The sequence below is a fragment of the Sus scrofa genome, chromosome 3 (genome assembly GCF_054392235.1).
Source record: "Sus scrofa isolate SSC_HxYL_T2T_F1_AM1 chromosome 3, Sscrofa_HxYL_maternal_Yorkshire_Landrace_v2.0, whole genome shotgun sequence".
NCBI lineage: Eukaryota > Metazoa > Chordata > Mammalia > Artiodactyla > Suidae > Sus > Sus scrofa.
In genome coordinates, this window is record NC_139385.1 from 102,064,600 (window position 1) to 102,084,422 (window position 19,823).

General features: G+C 34.5%; 1 protein-coding gene across 50 annotated transcripts in view; it reads left to right on the forward strand.

Moving 5' to 3' along the window:
• The window catches only part of NRXN1 (neurexin 1), a 1,114,648-nt gene that overhangs the window by 77,584 nt on the left and 1,017,241 nt on the right, over positions 1 to 19,823 (forward strand). The gene's annotated exons all lie outside the window — the stretch shown is intronic.

Genomic DNA, 19,823 nt, shown 5'->3' on the forward strand with positions numbered 1-19,823 from the left:
GGCTATTATTTATTGATTGTAATGTTATGCCAGGCATATTGCAAATATTCATTTGACCAGGGTTTCTCAGATAATTGACTTTATTGACATTTTGGGTAGAGTAACTTTTTGTTGTGGGGGCTGTTCTCTGCATTTCAGGGTGTTTAGCAATATCCTTGGCCTCTACCCATTAGATACCAGTAACATCCCCTCCTGGTTATGAGAATCAAAAATGCTCTATGGGACATAATCTCCCTTGACTGAACTCTCTAACCTCACTGAAACTTTTAGGTATAATTATGATTCTCCCTTTCTAGCAACTCCCAAAGAAGCTAGGATAGATTTAAGAAGTTGCTCAAGGACACATAGGTAATAAATGTCAGAGCCAAAATTTGAAATCAGGCTTATTACCTTGATGCCTGCATGAACCATTTTAACCCCCAAATTCTCCTACTAGATTCTCATGTGTATTCCCATAGTAGGAGTTTACACAAGGGCACAGATCTTGAGAGAGTATTGCACAAGGAAGCCATGGCAGTAAAACTATTCTGATGGCTGGCTGGCTAACTGATTTGAACCCCATGCACCCTCAGTTGCATCTTTCCTGTCATTCTTCTCACTTCTTATTAAAGGATAGTAAGGTATCACAGCAGAAGTATGGACTCTGGAGTCAGACCACCTGTGTTTGAATCTAGACTTTCTCATATTAGCTGAGTTATTTGGGGGAAGAGATTTGGTCTTTCTGTACCTGAGAGTCCCCATGTGTACACATGGGCAGATGTTCATACCTCCACATAGAGTTTGTGCTAGCATGAGGTTACCATATGTAAAGCATTCAGAACAGTTCATGGAACATATACATTATAAATATTAAATCTTAGTTTTTAAAACATTTTTATGCCCATCACCTTAGTAAATAAGATACTAGAAATAAGTAAGTAAACAAGTAAATAAATAATTGTATATGCCTTGGCTTGCTTTAAGAAGTAGCTGAATTATTTTCTCCCCTAGTGCCTGAAAAGGATCTGAGTTTCTGGGTCTCCAACACTGTTTTTGCTACATGTATATTTCATGTATTTTACTGACCCACCTCTTGCCAGGCAGGTCTCTGGGGAAACTTTGGTCCTATACCTCAGTCTGCTGCTAAAGAACTGGCTGGGAAGGCTACTGATTTCATTCGTTTATATATTCAATCATTTTACCTTCAAATAATTATCACTTTCTGTTTCCCAGATTCTGTGCCAAGTGCTAGCTGAGAATGAAGTGTTGCCTTTGCTATAAAATGTTCTTGGGAGATGTAAAATGCAGCTCTGTCAAATCATCCAGTGAATCTACTTTCAAATCTCAGCATAGTCATTATCTAGCTGTTTGGCTGTAAACCAGTTGCTTAGCCCCTCTGTGTTATTTCCTCTATATGAAAATGCCACAGTAATGGTTCCTGTCTCCTGGGGTGGTTATAGTGGATGAGCTAATATGTGCCAACTATCCAGCATCTCTCTCTAGCTGGTAGGTTAAGTGTGCACTAAATGGTAAATTCTGTTCTTAGCTCCTGTGTGCCAGTCCTGAAGTAATAGTAACAAAAAAGAGAACTATGTGAGAACTTACAGTTTGCCACCAAATGTCAAGCCAGGTTTGAAGAATAATCAGAGTGGCCATAGGATTTCACAGGGAGTATTGTCTAGTGTGTCAGGACATACTGGTGCATCTGAAGATGTACTCAGAATGAAAAAAAAAGGTCATATATTCTTGTTATTGTTTAATGTGGTAGAAAACAATCTGGGTTGAAGGGAGGGGCATGTTTATCCAAATGCAAACCCTCATTCAATATCTTTGAAGCTTTTCCTATGATGTTAAACTCTTTGAAATCTTTTATACGCAACACATTTGGCACTTATTTCTAGACTTTACAAAATTCATTTAAATCAATTATTCCGAATATGTTTTGCCTCCTAATGAGATTCTAAACTTGTACGCAGATAACGTACTTTATTTTTCCTAATAGCTTATAGCACCTGGCATGGCATATTTTATATAGTGTTGATAGATTAATATGTGTTAATTGATTGGCCAAAAACAGTAATGTGAAAAATCAGTGATTTTGCTCAAAAAGTTTTGGAGATGCTGACTAGTCTTCTTTCAGTTGCTCTTGTTCTACAGACAATAGTTATATTTATTTATGCTCCTCTGACATAGTTTTAGGGAACATTTGAGAATCTTTCATATGTGGTTTATTAATAAAATTAATTTTGAAGCTGACATATTTGCCACCTCACTTTTTAAAAAGCTTACTTTAAAATTTTCCTCTTAAAAAAAGAACATGATGGCTAAATAGATTATCACATTAAATGCTGTGTAACTACCACTTACAGAGTTTAACTCACTTCTCTATAATTATTCTTTGAACTCCACTGAAGAGCTGTAATGTACACTGCTGGTGGCAGTCAGGCCCAAGCCTTGCCTCTCCTGTTTTTTATTTACTAACTCTTTTGTGAACTATTATTTTCATCCTGTTCATAACATCTGTGGTATATAATTATTTGCAGCCTTCACTTTATACTTTTTATTACATGAGTAGTGACTCGGGTCAGCTGTGAATTAAAATGCTATTTCCCTGGCCAGACTACTTCCCTAGCCCTGCATGTCTACTTACACACACGTGTGTGTGAGTGTATGTGTGTGTGCAAGTGTGTATGTGTATGTATATGTGAGAGAGAGAGAAAGAGAGGAAGGGAGAGGGAGATGGAGATGGAGAGAGAGAGAGAAGGAGAAGGAGAAAGAGAAAGAGAAAGGGAATGGGAATGAAAATGACACACTTGCACCTGTCTCTTCCCTTCTGCTCTCCTTCCACAGCTGTCTCTCTCACCTGCTGTATCCCACATGTGAGAGCCGCTTGAGTCATTCTTCATGGCTAAGTCTCTTTAGATCCCATCTGAAAATGCTGCAGATACTGGGACCATCCTGACTCAGTCAGGTGACATTAGGTCTCTCATTTTGCTCTTCTGCTCTGATGATGAATACTGGTTTTGGAAACTAAGTACTTTTCTTTTTTTTTTTTTTTTTTGGTCTTTTTGCTATTTCTTGGGCTGCTCCTGCGGCACATGGAGGTTCCCAGGCTAGGGGTCTAATCGGAGCTGTGGCCGCCAGACTACGCCAGAGCCACAGCAACGCAGGATCCGAGCCGCGTCTGCAACCTACACCACAACTCACGGCAACGCCGGGTCGTTAACCCACGGAGCAAGGGCAGGGACTGAACCCGCAACCTCATGGTTCCTAGTCGGATTCGTCAACCACTGCGCCACGACGGGAACTTCCTAAGTACTTTTCTTTGTGAAAAAGCTCCTACTGAGTGTGCAGTTTATAGAAACTCCATCGAAGCTTGGTTCCCAGTTCATGAATGCTGAAATTCAACCTTGAATCCAAACCTTAGGACCAAACCCCTTTTGGCCAAGGTCCCTCCTCCTGCTTTCTTGCCTGCTTCTTTGCTCTCCTGGAATTCTGCCCACTGTCTACTACTATACTTCCTGCTTTACCACCCACTCATCCATGTTTCCTTCCCAGTTCTGCTGGACCTTTTTGCCAATATTTACTCTATTCTGGGCATCTGTGACTAAATTCCTGGATGTCCCTAATCTACTCCATAAGCTGCTGAATCAGCTCCACATCATGCCCTTTTTGGGTAGCATTAGTACCAAAATGAAGTTTGCCCTGTAAGCCCTACTGTAAGACTGAGTGTTGACAGCAACGTGTAGGCAGCTTGGGGATTGAAGTCTCCGGAAGGTGGTCCATGTAATATCATTGTTTCAAAATAATTGACAGAGTACCTTTAAAATAATTTTTTTAAATTGGAATTGAGCAATAGTGTTATGCTGTGATTTTTTACATTTTCATTTAGAAAAATAAAATACATCATGACATAAGCGTGATGTAACACAATGAGCGTAAGACGTGAAATTTGATGAATATAATTTCTACATATTGTATATATCATTTCTTTCCAGAAAAAGGAAAATGATTAACTTCATTAACATGAATGAATAGGCCCTGGGCACCATTGAAAAAAAGTGTCACTTTTGGTGGGCCTGAATGCAGGGGCATGTGGGCTAAGAAGTTTGTAAATGTAATGTGTAGAAACTATTGCTCCAACTATTAAAAGTTGTTTGTAATCAATTGATTTGTATATTTGTCCCAAAGGTAGGCCTTCTTACCTTTGAAAAATATACATTTTATTTCTAACCTATATGTATTACCCCACTCAGTTTGTATGACTCCAATTTCTTGGTTGAATAGACATAAGACTTGTCTGATTTTAACAGCTTTTTTGCTATTTCAACTTTTAGAATCTACATGATATATGATGTAATGGATGGCCCAATCACATATAAAACACTGAGACTATTTGCTTCTAGTACAGTCAGCACAGCACCTAAACCTGCAAGATGGAAATGAGCTACAGTTGACCACTTATTGTATTCCAAACAATATGCGAAGTGCTCCTGAAACACGTTCTAACAACCTAATCAGATTTTCATTGCTCTCTCTTAGGAAACTAAGACTCAAAGACATTAAGGAATTTGCCTACATATGTAATATTAAATGGCTGAATCAGGATTTGACTCTGTCTGGTGTCCACAGTGGGTCCATGCTTACCCTAGTCTGTGTTCCATCAGGAAGTGGAAATGAATTATTAAAAGAAAGTAAAAAATCATTCTCTCTCTCTCTTTTCAAAATGGCCATACTTGCAGTATATGGATGTTTCCAGGCCAGGGATTGAATAAAGTCATTCTCTCAAATCTCCTATGTGTCAGGGTAACAGTATTCTTCTCCCTAGTATTTTCTCCTCCATATCCATTGACCATTTACAGATCAGCTTCTTGGAAAACACTCTGCTGGGCACAGTGATGGAACACAAGGAAGCATAAGAGAGATGGGTCTCTCCTTCTGGTGGTTTACTTTCTGATTGATGGGTCAGAACCATCTCAGGTTTTGAAAATGGAGGAATATGTCAAAAGAAGAGGGTGGAGGTGAAGCTCCCTGTACCCTGAAGTGGTTGGGAGATGATTCAGAGTAGAAAAAACAGGAGCTACTTTGAAGAAGTGTTTGAGGCCAGAATAGATGGCCTGGATGATGATCTATTATTTCTCAACAGACGCTTTGAAACATGTTTATGTCTATTCATCAAAGGCACTTGACTTTTCTTTGAATTTTTTAATAGTTTTTAACTTTTTAATAGTTGAAATTTAGACTAATGTGGTTTGTTTTGAATATAATCTACATCTCCCACTTCTAAAATATGAAGCCCACAATAGCCCATGCCTGACTTGTTGACGTCTTTAACTCTAACACCTACAACTGTTCTTGGCCTGTAGTAAATTCTTCATAAAATTCTGGTGAGTTAGGCATGACTGGCAAAAGGATTCTGCATTCTGCTTTATAATTACTAAAATAGCTCATTTTGAAGAGTTTTGCATTGTTGAAGCTTTTTAAAATAAATTATCTGGTCCATTGTTACATACAATGGGTATTTATGAGGTTTATCATTTTGTTGTAGTATTTGTACTTGTGATAAAAACTTCTACTAGGGTCTCACTTTCAATATGTTCTTATAAAATATATAGAGGTCCTGTTTTACTCTTATAAATTAAAATTCATAAATAAAATAATATAGTGAGATAAGATAGATGACACAGATTATATAACACTTAATTTTAAAACTCAGTATAATTCCATATTATTAATATAAAGGAGGGATGTGAGGAAAACTACTTTTTTGAAACTCTGTGTACCTCAATCTGAAATGTTCGGGCATGTGAAGAGTTGAAATCATAAAAGGTAGTCAGCAGCTTATACCTAAATGTAGACTCTCCATGAATATATAGCCACATTGCACACCAATGGAAGTACTTCATATTAATGACTCATACTATGGGAGGAGTTGCAGTTGGTAACTTGTTTATTTTTGAATTGATGAACAACTCTTGGTAAATTTTCTAACCAAATAAATTTTATACTTCTCCAGGTTTACATAGTGGTCACATTCTGGAAAAAAAAAAATCAAACCCCAAATACTGTAAAAGTGTGCAAAAAAATACCTGGTATTCATTTGCTTAAAATTGGGTTCCAGGCTTAGATAATTATGAGCAGGTTATTCATCAAGATGACTATCTGGTGGGGCATTTGAAAACGGAACATACTGACTGTCCTTTACATTGTAGGTCATCTAGTATCCCTGACTCCTTACCCACTAAATGCCAGCACAGTGCCCCCATCCTTGTGGATTACGTAAATGAGATCACAAATTTGAAAGATTTATGCCTTAGATGAGCACCATTGTTGTAGCCAAAGAAGGAACTAGGGACAATTTAATATAGTACTCTCTCACCTTCATTTGGGGTGTAAATTTCTCCCCTCAGTTAAATCTGCCACCACTGACACTGGTTGCCTCCAGTCAGTCTTTCATCCCATCCCTCTTCACCCCTCATGTTTTCTTCAAGGTGCATCTCCCTTGGAAATACCAAGTTTTTTAGTTTCCCCATGCTTACATCAAGCTACAGATATTGAGTAATTTAATAAAATCTGATAAATTAACTCCCAGTGTACTACTACTGACATATAGGGATGTCAAGCTCTACTTCATATTTTTTAATTATATCAGAACTAAGGCATCCTGGTAAAAGTTCAGATCTCTACCATATATCTGTGAAAGGGGTGTTCAATTATGTTGGCTTTCCAAAGCCATTACATAATTTTGCTAACCACCTATTAAAGGCAAGAACTGTCAGGTTATTTAATATCTTGGAGACTCAGATTTTTCTTCTATAAAATAGAAATTATAATTAAAACTGAAGGAGTTCCTGTTGTGGCGCAGCAGAAATGAATCCAACTAGGAACCATGAGGTTGTGGGTTTGATCCCTGGCCTCACTCAGTGGGTTAAGGAGCTGGTGTTACCGTGAGCTGTGGTGTAGGTCACAGACATGGCTTGGATCCAACATTGCTGTGGCTGTGGCATAGGCCAGCAGCTGTAGCTCTGAATAGACCCCTGGCCTAGGAACCTCCAAATGCTGTGGATATGGCCATAAAAAAAAAGAAAAAAAAAATTAGAACTGAGGTTGTATCTGTGATTATTAAATAAGATCCTCTGTATAAAATTGTTAGCATATACCCAAGCACACAGTCAATGTTATTGCTTATTATTACCAAAAAGTCTTTGCTGTTCAGGTCACTGTGGATCTGTGGTTCTCAATTAGGGGTGATTTGGTGGGGGGTGGGGAGGATGCTACTGGCATCTAGTGGCTAGATGTCAAGGATGCTACTTAACATTCTAAAATGCAGCAAAGTCCCTTAAAAAAAGAATTACCTAGCTCAATATGTCATTATCAACAAAAATGAGGAAACCCTGCTATCTACATATAGAATATGCTGTTCAGATCATTGTTAGTATTTGCTTTTTATCTGCTTTCTTTTATTCTTGGAAAAAAAAAAGAAATTCATGACATTAACTAATATTCATTGAGTTAACTTATTCTCCAATGAAAGCCAGCATGAATTGTCACATTTATATTTGGAGAAACTTATGGGAACAAGATATATAATTTAACATGGTTATAAATATAAATCTTATTTTTTTGTTGTTAAGACCCATCCATTTCCACTTTCTCTTCTATGTAGCTTTTCTATAGGAAATATTTATGAAGCTAATGTCTTGAGACATGTTTTAGTTATAGACTCCAGAAAGGAAGGATAAATCCCACCACCTTGAAAAAAGAAACTGTGAGTGGACAAGTATTGGGAGCATTTATACATTGCTCTAAACATTAGACAAGGAGATGATTCAAATACTGTCATTTTTCTTAACACATAAATAACTAGCACTTGCATGTACATTCTTGTTTTAACTAATCTCCTCTGCCCTCACATTTATATAAGATAGCAAGATAACACAAAAGATGGCATAAACTTCAATCGAATTGCGATTTTCCCCGGAATCCTCCTTGTACACACACACACTTGAGAAGAGATAGGTGAAACATGCATAAATGGTATCCAGAAAACCCTGTTTGTGGCTCTGGAACCACTCATCTGTAGGAATAGCTGACCTATGAAATGCAGGGTTAGCAATTATTAGTGTGTGGCAAGTGCTGGCGGTGCAAGTAAAAGCTCTCCAGGGAAGTTTTTATTTTGAGCGCCCAATTTTTCCAAGATGTCAGAAGCTCCTTTCCTTGCAGAAACACTGAGAAGCTCTTAGGAGAATGAAGGCCTGAGTAGGAATGAAACCACACCACTGTATCAGCTCAGAAACGTGTTCACATTGGAAAATATTAAAGGATGTCTGGATTGCACCAGGAAGGAGGAGAGAATGACTTTTTCATTCTGGAGACAAAGTATTATTATCAAAGCAGTACTGTGGCTTTCTCTATTCCTTATGTTCCCAGTTTTTCAATGTGTAACCATATTAATAATTTTTTTAAAGGATGTGTTTCAGTATGAGTATGTGTAAACTGTTCAGCCAAGTCTATTTCTTGATCTCATTTTCTGACCCTTGGAAACATCAGAATTGAAATGAAAGGTAAGTGACTAAATTAGACATTTAAATCCAAACACACTTTCATCCTTGAAATCCCTGTTTCAACTCAGTACCGTGTGTTTGAATAGTGATTTTTTCAATCCCCATGCATTATTTTGTGTATGAGAATATATAATAAAAATGTATTTACATAATTTTGGTAAGTTGGTTAAGATAGTGATAATAGTCATGTGTTTTAAAATTCTACTTCTTCATGTCCTGCCAGCAAAGCCCTAGGCAAAAATCTGTTTATCAACAAATGTTGGACTAGTTAAGTATATTAATTCCCTTGTGTGTATTGAACAGACCTAGCATTTTTTCTTTGCTGCCTGGTGGTCAGCTTCTGCAGTGAGTTTTCTTGGTGTATATGAATAGCAGATCTAAAATCGGTGAATAAGCTGTTTTGAATACATTGAAGCAACTATTCAATAAACTCAGAGTTTTCTGGGATCTTCGGGGGAAGTGTGTCTTTTTTGTTGTCCCTAATTGTAAATTATCTACTAGTTCTGATAAAAATAGAGCTCCAAATATTCTATAATTCAGTTTGGTGTTTGGACAATGAAGCACAGGCAAAAAGTAACTGTGCTCAATTAGTGACTACCTGAAAGAGAGAGTTGTCTAGCATGTGGCTGCTCTGAGGCTCAAAAAGGCTGTTAATTCTTATTATTACATTAGAAGCCTGGAGGACAGTGTGTATTAGGTGCTCCCTCCATCATCAGAATTCTTCTTCATGTGAGTGAGTTCTAAACCAGTGAGGCAGATTTTAAATAAGTGCAGAGCAACCAGTGACCCTAAAAGAAGCACACACAGTATGAATATTAACCTGACCATCAATATTTGTAATTTGATTCTCATTATTTGATTTCCTGACATCACAGCCAATACAGTTGTACAAAATGATTATTCATCTGTTGGGTTTTATCCCTGTAATTGAAGAAAGAACACTTACATTTTTAATGCTTTTTGACTATAATTGTGTTCCTTTTACACAGTTTGGTTGAATTGTGTTTTCGTGGTATAATTTGTCATCTGTATATTTCACTTATAAAAAGTATCTAGGTATTAGCAATAATTGGTGCATGCAAATATTTTAAAATAATATCTGATTTAATTATTTGAAATTTTGGATATTTTGAAGTTGCTATGGAATATGTTATTAATTCTTCCATAATTTATAGTGGACATACAATGATTTTAAAAATTGTCAATATTAAAATGTTAAGCAGTACATGTATTACAAGATAAAAGAAAACAAAAATCACCTTAGGAAATCTTTTACAGCACACTTAGAGACAAAGGCTTTTAGTTTTTCTCTGAAGGAAAATGTGGTATCTATAGACCATATGCATTATAAGCATGTTCTGGGAAGTGTTTTGAAATATTAATAATAACAATAGTGGATAATTACATGAATTTTTAACTTATTTTGAAAAAAGTAAATGTTTCATAAATGGCAAACAGATATGATAGGAACTGTGTTCTTTGAATTAATGAAACCAATTCTTGATGGATTGTACAAACCTATCAGATTTGATACTCGGGGTGATGAAAAAAGAATTTAGGGAGTACACAGTTAAGTATGTATTATACATGTAGATTTCACTAGAAATGGGGGCAAACCTTTATAGCTTTTATGTCAGTGGCTTTCTTTGGATGTGTACTTTGTCCTAAGCTCTTGATGGAGGATTGTTCTATTGCTCTGGAAGAGAATTATATGGTGTTGGATTTGTACTGACGGTGTTTAATCCTTCAAAGTACTAGAATAGTCTCTACAATATAATCTAAGCACTATAATAAAAAGTTTATTCCCTAGTGTCTGTGTAGCGTGGATGGGTTTATTATCTTGTCTAGAATAAAGTACCTTAGTTCTCTGTTACTGTGCACAGGCAAACAGTGGTTATGATGTTGAAATGAGTAATGATAGATTACCACTTTCTTCCAGTTTTTGTGAATTATCAGATATTAAGTTTAAGAAAATGTTTCTAACTTATTCATTAAAATTATTTATAAATAATAGTTGTAAAATTGGGCTGAAGTAGTTGACAAATATCTTTGATTCATCTCTTCATTTACTCTATCACGTAGGTATTGAATAATTAGTGTATGTCAGGGACTGTGTTAGATGCTAGAAGTGGGGTATCTTGATTATTTTCTCTGAATATAAGCTGCTTTGGGTTAATTTATATGATTAATTCCAGAAGTTGGTTCCAACATCTAGTGTCCAAATTTACATTGGATAAAAATGTGTATCTTTTCTGTAGAAGAAATTTTTGGTTGCAAAGGAAAGAAACAGGGAAATTAAATATCCGTCATAACTGAGATAATCACTGGCCAGTAAGGATTTACCAGAACAGGACTGTCTCTTTTTGGTTGAATAGTATATAAAAAAGCCATCAGAAGCAATCCTGTAAGTAGGAAGCCAAATATAGGAAACAGATGAACTATGCAACTGTTTTTCAACCTTCTTTTCCTGCTAAACAGTTGAAGCAGCTTTTAGCAAAAGCGAAAGTTATTTGGATTCTAGTAGATTTCAGAGCTTTAGGCATAAAGTGCTTTGTTTCTATCATTTGATATTATCTCCAGTGGATATGTTTGTTGTTATTTTTCAAAGTTCAAATCAGAGCTATTTGACATATGAAATTTATTTTCTTTCTCCCTTTTGAAAGTGTATTGAAGTTTGTTAATTTTTATACTGCTTAAGTAATCTTACAAATTTGCTTTGTTTCCATATGATTGACTATAAGTAAAAATCTCAATTTAATGACACACGATGGAATGTAAGTAAATAGCTAAATGTGTGTCCCTGCTCTCATTCTGTTAAGGTTGAGTTGTGGGACAGGAGTTCCTATTGCGGCTCAGCAGAAATGAACCCCACGAGTATCCATGAGGATGTGGGTTCGACCCCTGGTCGAACATAAACAATATGGCATTGCTGTGAGCTGTGGTGTAGGTTGCTGATGCAGCTCAGATCCTGTGTTGCTGTGGCTCTGGTGTAGGCCATTAGCTGCAGCTGATTTGATCCCTAGCCTGGGAACCTCCATATGCCGCACCTGTGGTGGGACAGTTTCCCTTCACCCAGGGAAAAGGAATATCATAGTCCAAAACAATTCAGATGACAGCTTTTCCCAGGGTGTGTTCTGGGGAACAGTTTTAATAGGGTTTGCCCACAAAACCAAGATTCTTATGCCAATAAATTGGGGAGATACTGAGTTGGAGAAAGGCGTACAGTTTATTTATTGCAGGAGGTCTCAACATCTTCAGTTTGTAATTATGCACTGTGATTCTCTGAAAGAGGGGTGAAAGTGTTCCAAGTATATTTGTCAAGAACTCCTTGACAAATATCTCTTTAGTACTAATGGTCATGGTGTGATAATATACTCATGTTTTTAATGTCATATGCAGTGTTTCCAAATGTATTGGTGAAGGACTTAGAAAACATCATGACAGTGTACCTTGGAGCTGACTTTAGGAAGCACTAGCCTTAGAAAGGCAGTTCCAGAGGCTCCCAAACCGACCTGATCTTTCTCAAATTCTAGAATTGCTGGAGCAGCTCTGAGTGAGTTGCATGTAGTTTACATCCTCTGAGCTTAGCCCAGAGTAAATGTGTCTTCCAGGGGTCTTTAAACATAAATCTGAAAAAGCAATTAGTGATAATAACAACAAACAACAATAACCAAATTAGTAATATTCACAAGTTAGTATATGGCATTTTTTAATGCTTTCAAATCTTGAGTCCCTTGATTTTTACAGCAAAAACATTTGTGGTTTTGCTAACTCATGTTTGAGGAGGCATAATAATACAGAAACTTATCAATTTTTAACATCAGGTTTATACTCCATTGCCCTTACCTGTTGTTAAATATTTATTTTCTAAGATAACATAGTACATTGTTCTACCTGAGAATTAGGTATAGGTCAGGGGTCAGTAGGCTATGGTTCAAAGTTAGGCAAATTATGACCTATAGTCATATAGACCATTGGGTTAAACCTGGCCCCAATCCCCCTTTTTTTTTTTTTTTAATGAAGATGTTTTGAAATACAGCCTTGCATGTTTGTTTATGTATTATCTGTGACTACTTTTACATTAAAATGACAGAATGAGTAGTTGCAACAGAGATTATATAGCTTGCAAATCCTAAAATATTCACTTTATAGAAAAGTTTCTAAAAAGTTTGCAAACTCCTTATCTAGATCATGGCTGTATATAGATGTTAGAATGCTGTTTATATTACACTGCGTTTATAAACTTGTAACGGTTAACAGAAACATGGAGATAATTACAAAAGAAAGAAACTTATATTTGTACTGTTAGTGTAAGTGACACTCATTTGGTAATTTACGCACACTCCTATGCATTAATTATGGGTTTTAGCACACCTCAGTGCTAGCTGAGCCTGTAGCTTCCAAGCATGGGGTTATTTAATTATTGCTGCAAGAGGCTTTAATCAAGTCCTTCTTATAGAAAACAAACAAATGATTAGCCTTTACATTACAGGCATAAACAGGAATTTGACTCATGAATTTCCTAATTATACTATACCATTTTGGAAATCAGTTGGCATTCAAATTCTTGCTGTTACTCTGTATACAATTTTCTTTTGCAAGAAGGAAGTATAGTGTAAAAAAAGTTGTTAAATATGTTAAAATTAAAGTTAGGTTTATTTTAAATGCTTTTATCCCTATTTGCTCACATAGAATGGTTTAACGGCGGTAGGTAAATATTCAGGTGTCTTTTATACTGGTTACATGCTACACATTTTATATGACTCTTTCTAATTTATTCATAAAATAACCCTATGAGGTAAGTCTCATTGTACCCATTTTAAATATTGGAAATTAAGGCTCAGAACATGAAATGACCCTGCCCAATGTCACATCAGAAAGTGGTTTGTGATAGAGTTCTAATTAGGATTGTAAATTCTAATCTGTTGGTCCATTTTAAATATTGGAAATTAAGGCTCAGAATGTGAAATGACCCTGCCCAATGTCACATTAGAAAGTGGTTTGTGATAGAGTTCTAAGTAGGATTGTAAATTCTAATCTGTTGGCCTGGCTATGGGTTTTTTCCTCCTTGCCTTGATGCCTCAGCCACAGAGCCAAGGCCTATTTCCATGATCTCTATAATCAGTGCCTAAAATGGATCAGTTCTTCCCATTTTTTTTTTTTCCTAAGATGTACTTAGAGTTGTGCATAACAACTGGCAAGTTAAAAGCACATCCCTGGTTTTATAGCACTAGATTATCCTGCTTTTACTGTTTTAGCCATGTGAAAAATGAATCAGTTTCTTTTTAATTGTATCTAAACAAAAACAACCCAGATCTGCATATTTTTAATACTGAAGTCAATTCTGATTTTATCGGAGATAGAAGGTGGTTTTTAATTTCTTCTCTCCAGTCCCTTTCACTATTTGTCAGAAATGGCCAAGGTCATCTACAAATAAAATTTGTTTAAGTAAATATCCTAAGGAATTCCTTTGAAAAATTAGATAGTACACTTGTAAGCAATTATATTCTTTTCTTTACTATTTTCTAACATGTTCTTAGTGTCCCTACAACATATATTATTTTTGAGAGTTATTTCACATTGCATTTTTCTTTACTTTTTTGTAGGAGACTGATCTGGACTAGATCATGAACATTTTATTTCCACAGTGCTACATAGAAGTCCCTCACAGACAGGAGTTTTTATTGAGTTGATTGCATCTCATTCAGATCTGTACAAGGCTTGTGGAATGGTTCTTGATGGGAAAAATTACATGGAGGAGGTTTAGTCTTGGTTATGGTCATAATCCAGTGCTAGGTTTTATGGAATGTTCCATTATCACAAAAAATTCTGTTGGGCAGCCCTGACCTGGAAAGAAGCTTAGAAGTATTCTAAGGTAATATGTCTGGTTGCGTATGTGTTAGTAGCTTATGTATTAGTACTGTATATTGGCAGCTTAACCCCTCTGGTCCTCAATATTTCACCTATAAAATGATATAAGTAAGATTATATATAAACTCTATCTTTATTTGATGCAGACAGATTTTGCATGTGTTTCTGGCAAATTCTGATATGTGGTTTCAGATGCCACCTTTTTTTTTTTTTTTACTCGATTATTTTTGGTCAGTTTTTCAAATCTGTCAATATAGGAATCTATTAGCAAGGGAATTAGAATTCCTTTAAATTTAAATTTTTATTTAAAATTCACGTGGAAGGAAAACAGATTTTAGCCAAGTTTGGATTATTTTCCTTAGTTAAGGAGTATGCAGCTTTGGTCTGGCTTGTTAGCTGAAGTCTGCTTTGTAAGCAACTTTGGTTGTTATTGATACCATTACTTTTTGAGTCGTTTTCAAATTCGTGACCTAGAGACCAGTTACCAAGGTTTTTATATAAAAGTGGCCCTTTGATTTGATTTGATTTTTTTATCTGTTAAAGTAATACTCATTTCAGTTTTAAAATTCTAAGACTCCAAATTTCTAAATATCTTTGCACTTTGCTCACTGCTTGTGAAAAGATAAATTTGGATGGAATTTCAGGAGTCATAAATAGGATAAACTAACAAATAGGAAATAATTATATTTCATAGGGTGTTGTATTTAAAGCTAGGCCTTGTAGAGTAATTAATACCTTTATAGGAAAGTCATCTAAAATTTTAATTGACCACTACTTGATTCTATACAATGGATGATTCTGTTCTTTCTGAGTTAACTGTGTAGTAACATGAAGTGTTCTAATCAGCATACATTCCATTGGAACCAGAAGATGTTTATCAAGTTTACCAGATTAGCATCACTAAGGTAGTGTTTAGAAGTGACTAAAGAAAATTTTAGATTATATATTTCTCATATACATAATTCATATAGTTACTTTCAGTTGTTTTAATTAGCAGGAGCATTTTAGTTTGGCAACTACAATATCAGGTTTCACAGTGCCCAATTTAAGTGAAACCTGAGATTAATTGTTTGGACCAAAATGCATAAAATGCCAATTTAAATGCCTCTCTGATTTTTAAAGTTTATAGTGCAAAATTGGTAGAAAAACTAAAACTTATTTGAGGTCGTCTTAAAATGTTACTTGTGTAATCATATTAAAGATGTACATTCCATCTGATACAAATATGTAAGCTTGAAACATTTCATTAAATTAATAAATCATAAAACATTGAAATTATGAAAAATAAATTTTATTCTTATAATTTCATTGAAATAATTTATTTACTAAAATAGTGGTTGTTATTGACATCTTACTATAGATATATCATGAAATATTAGATTACACTCAGGAAACAATACTTGTATTTAATTGAAGATGACTTTTTAAAAAGAAGCTCTGTAATAAGAAGCCATTATTTTACTGGAGTTACTTGCATTCTAATTTTTTTTTCCCTTTTAACTTACAACAGTTTTCTTCCTACAAGTAAGCTGATAAGCTTTTAGGGTAAATGTGATTAATTGGAAATTTTCTAGACCTTCATAATATAGAGGAAAGAACATGGAATTTGGGGTCAGAAGACATGGTTCCCAACATTTAGTCATTTATCTTTATTTAGTCCCTTGTATTTATTGCTTACTATATGCCAGGCACTGTACTAAGAACTGTGTATAAAGTGATGAAGAAAACAGGTACTATTTGTAATACTATCAAGTTTAATAGTTACTTTCTTCTTCAGTGATCTTGGCCACATCACTATGATAATTAAAAAAGATTATGTAAGTGGTTTTGTGAATTTAAGTGACAATTATTGTGTTCTGCTGCATCTCCCTCATCTTCTGCATCATCATTGTCAAATATACTTAAGAAATGACAATCCATGGAGGATTTGCTTGGCAATGACCAATTAATGAGTTGAACTGCCTCAGAATATTTTAATAGATGCTGGTACTAAAGACCTTTGCCCAGTAAAAAATAATTTACTTTGCTCAAATAAAACTGTTTCTAGTTGTTGAAGTTTCTTAAATCTGATGTGAGAATATAGTAACTAAATTTGCCTCACTGTGGCAAATAAATACTGACTATGAAAAGAAATTTACTCATCCTCATCCCACATAGAAGCCAAGTAGGAAATTAAGATAGGAGATTAATTACTCACTAAAACATTTATTAATCAATTCCTATGTGTACACACCATGCTAGCTGCTGAACAAAAGAGGAACAGAAAAACTACCACTCTTAAGCAACCTACAATTTGTACAAGGAAGCATTAATTATAATAATACCATGGCTAACACCATTAAACAGGTATTATCTATACACAAAATGCTTTGCAATCTGTCATTATTGAATAAGTGGTTTTACATCCTTTTCTGCTATGAGCCATAGCCACTCTATGGAATACATCAAACATTTAGCAAGTGAGAAAATTAAAGAAATATTTTTAAGGAATATATCTAGATTTCTAAAACTTATTTGTGGTGACAGAGCCTAGAAGGATTCTAACTCCAAGCTCTTTCTACTTTTCAATTCCTTTTCAGGGAGAATGAGATGAAATATTAAATTATTTTACATTGTCAGGAAATGCCTAGATTTTTCAAGGATTCTTAGTTTCTTAGAGATTGAGTGTTTTTTGTTGACTTCAACAATTTATTTAAATCACTTTTCCTCTCAGTCTTCGACTGTTTTCATATGTATTTACAAACTTAAAAGTATTTAATTATTTAATTTTTTGTGTTAATTGGCTCATTTAAAAATGTCATTTGTATTCACTCAAACTCCATCCAAAATAGTTTCCATCCAACTGTAAGAGAAGCATATTAACTTAAAAAAAGAAAAAGAAAAAAAATGAAGCCATCTATTCAGTAATTCAAAAAATAGCCACTTTTCTACCCTTTTTCCATTGTATTTTGGGAGCATTATTTGCAACATTGGATGTTTTGAATGAAATTTACTTCCAACAGCTGTAAGGTACATATTTCCTAAGGTACTAGGTACTGCCATGAGCTACATTTGCTGGCAGGTATTAGTCATTCCACATATTGGATGACATATTGTATACCTTTTTTTTCTGAGTTATTATTATTATAATATCAAAAATCAATATTACATTTTGTGTCATATTTATTATTTTTTGCGTAGGTGAGTTTTCCCCACTAATACAAGATCTAATATAGTACTGTCTTAGTCCAGGCTGCTGTCACAAAGTGCCATAAACTAGGTGGCTTATAAAAATCATTTATATTTTCCACAATTTTGGAGGCTGGAAGTCTTGAGATCAGCATGCCAGCATGTCAAGTTCTGGTGAGAACTTTCTTCCAGGTTGAAGACTGCTGACTTCATGTTGAATTTTTACATGGTGGAGAACAGAGAGGGCAAGCAACCTCCCTCATGACTCTTAAAAAGGAGCTAATTCCATTTATGAGAGCTCCATTCCTGACTTCATATAATCCTAATTACCACCCAAAGGCACCACCTCCTAATATCATCATATGGAGAAGTAAGGTTTCAACATATGAATTTTGAGGGAATACAAATATTCAGTCCATAACAAGTACTAAGTCATGATGCTACTCTGGTTTTGCAACAGATATTTCATTCGTTGAAAAAAGATAAATATCTAGTTATGTTGTATAATCTCTTTTAAGCCATTCTAATGCCAGAGGCTAGACTTAGATGTCAGATGACCTCAGTACCTTTTGGAAATCATCTGTCCTTTTTAATAGTTTATTTATTTATCAGACAACAGTACATTGGGATATCTAAATTCAATGTTATTCATTAAGGTATTGAGACTGTAAATATATTTTTGTTTCTATTCTTACATTGACTCATTTCTATTTTACTGTGTAAAATGGAGATTGGATGTCACTAATAATTATAAAAAGGTCACTTTTCTATTATAAAGTGAATGATGTTAAATTTTCTCATAGGGCCTACATACTTTAAATACTGAAAATAGACTTAGCAGATCCACTCTAAATTTTTATTGTACAACTTTTTCATTCTTTATGTGGAACTTTTTAGCTCATCATTTTATTTCCTACATGTTTTTGCTACTTTTTTACTTTTACTATTGCTGCAATTATTGCTTCCATATTCAGGGTTTTTTTTTTTTTTTTTTTTTTTTTTTTTTTTTTTGTTCTTCTCACTCATACTTTTTATTTGCTTACTCAGTGGTGCATTTGTTATCATGTTATAGCCCCTTAATAGGATCTTGGACTTTTATATAATTAACTAGAGCTTTGAACTGCTCCTTTAATCCTTTTATACTTCATTGTCTCTGCTGTATTTTAGTGTTACAGAAATGTTGATCCTTTTATTTGCCAATTTGGTTTATTGTCCTATGGTGTATTACTCAATAAGAGGCCTATTTATTTAAGAAGGGACATTTTTGATTTACAATGAGAGAATTCATTGTATGAAAGTATGGGAAGGAGGATACTTTTTATTAATTTGAAAACTGCTGTTATTATTAAACTATTACATAAAAAACATTGTCATAGACTTACAGATAAAATTTGTGACAATAATATTAAATGACCTAATGGGGAATATTGAGAAAAGAATTGATGTTTAGGATGGAGCTTATGAATTGAAGTGGTCATAATAGCATTGCATTGTTACATGTTTTAAATGGGCATATTATGAACTATATCTTGATGAGATTATTTTGAAAATTACGTCTTTATCTTAGAACTTGTTTGGGTTAAAAAAAATGTCTGCATTCCAGTATTTGGAAAGCAGTTTACACAAACATCAAGAAATAATTTTATATCATATTCATGTTATTCTATTTTAAAAATTAAAATAAGCTGTTTTGAATGATGGAAATAGCATTTAAATATACTCTACAGGAGTCCAAAAAAGATAATTTTCTTTAACTTTTAGCATGTTTTCTTAAGCAGTAAATGTCCATTTCAGGAAAAGATAAGACAGGGTATCATAAGGATACTTTAAAAGCTTGTATTTATTGTGATTTGATTTTATCGATCAGTAAATCATCAGATACAGATAGAGTATTTAAGCTTATGGCTCCCTCTTCCAACATGGGCTTGCATTCATATGGGTCTATTTAAATACTAGTACGTTAGCCCAAATGTTTATATATATGAAATATTCAAAGATTTAATTGGTTGCATCTTCGAACAAACTGTTTTCTCCTTAGTCTATAACATAAAATTTTATTTTAAAAAGAGCATGGGAACTTGGACAGGGTAGTTTTTCTTTATACTTGTCTGTTTATTCAGATTTTAAAAGGTTAGAACTTGCTGCTCAGTTCCTAGGAGATTTACTATACAGCATGTATGTAAAAAGAATAAAAGTAATATCTTTATCGGATTTGCATTTTCTAACTAAAATGAAAAGTCA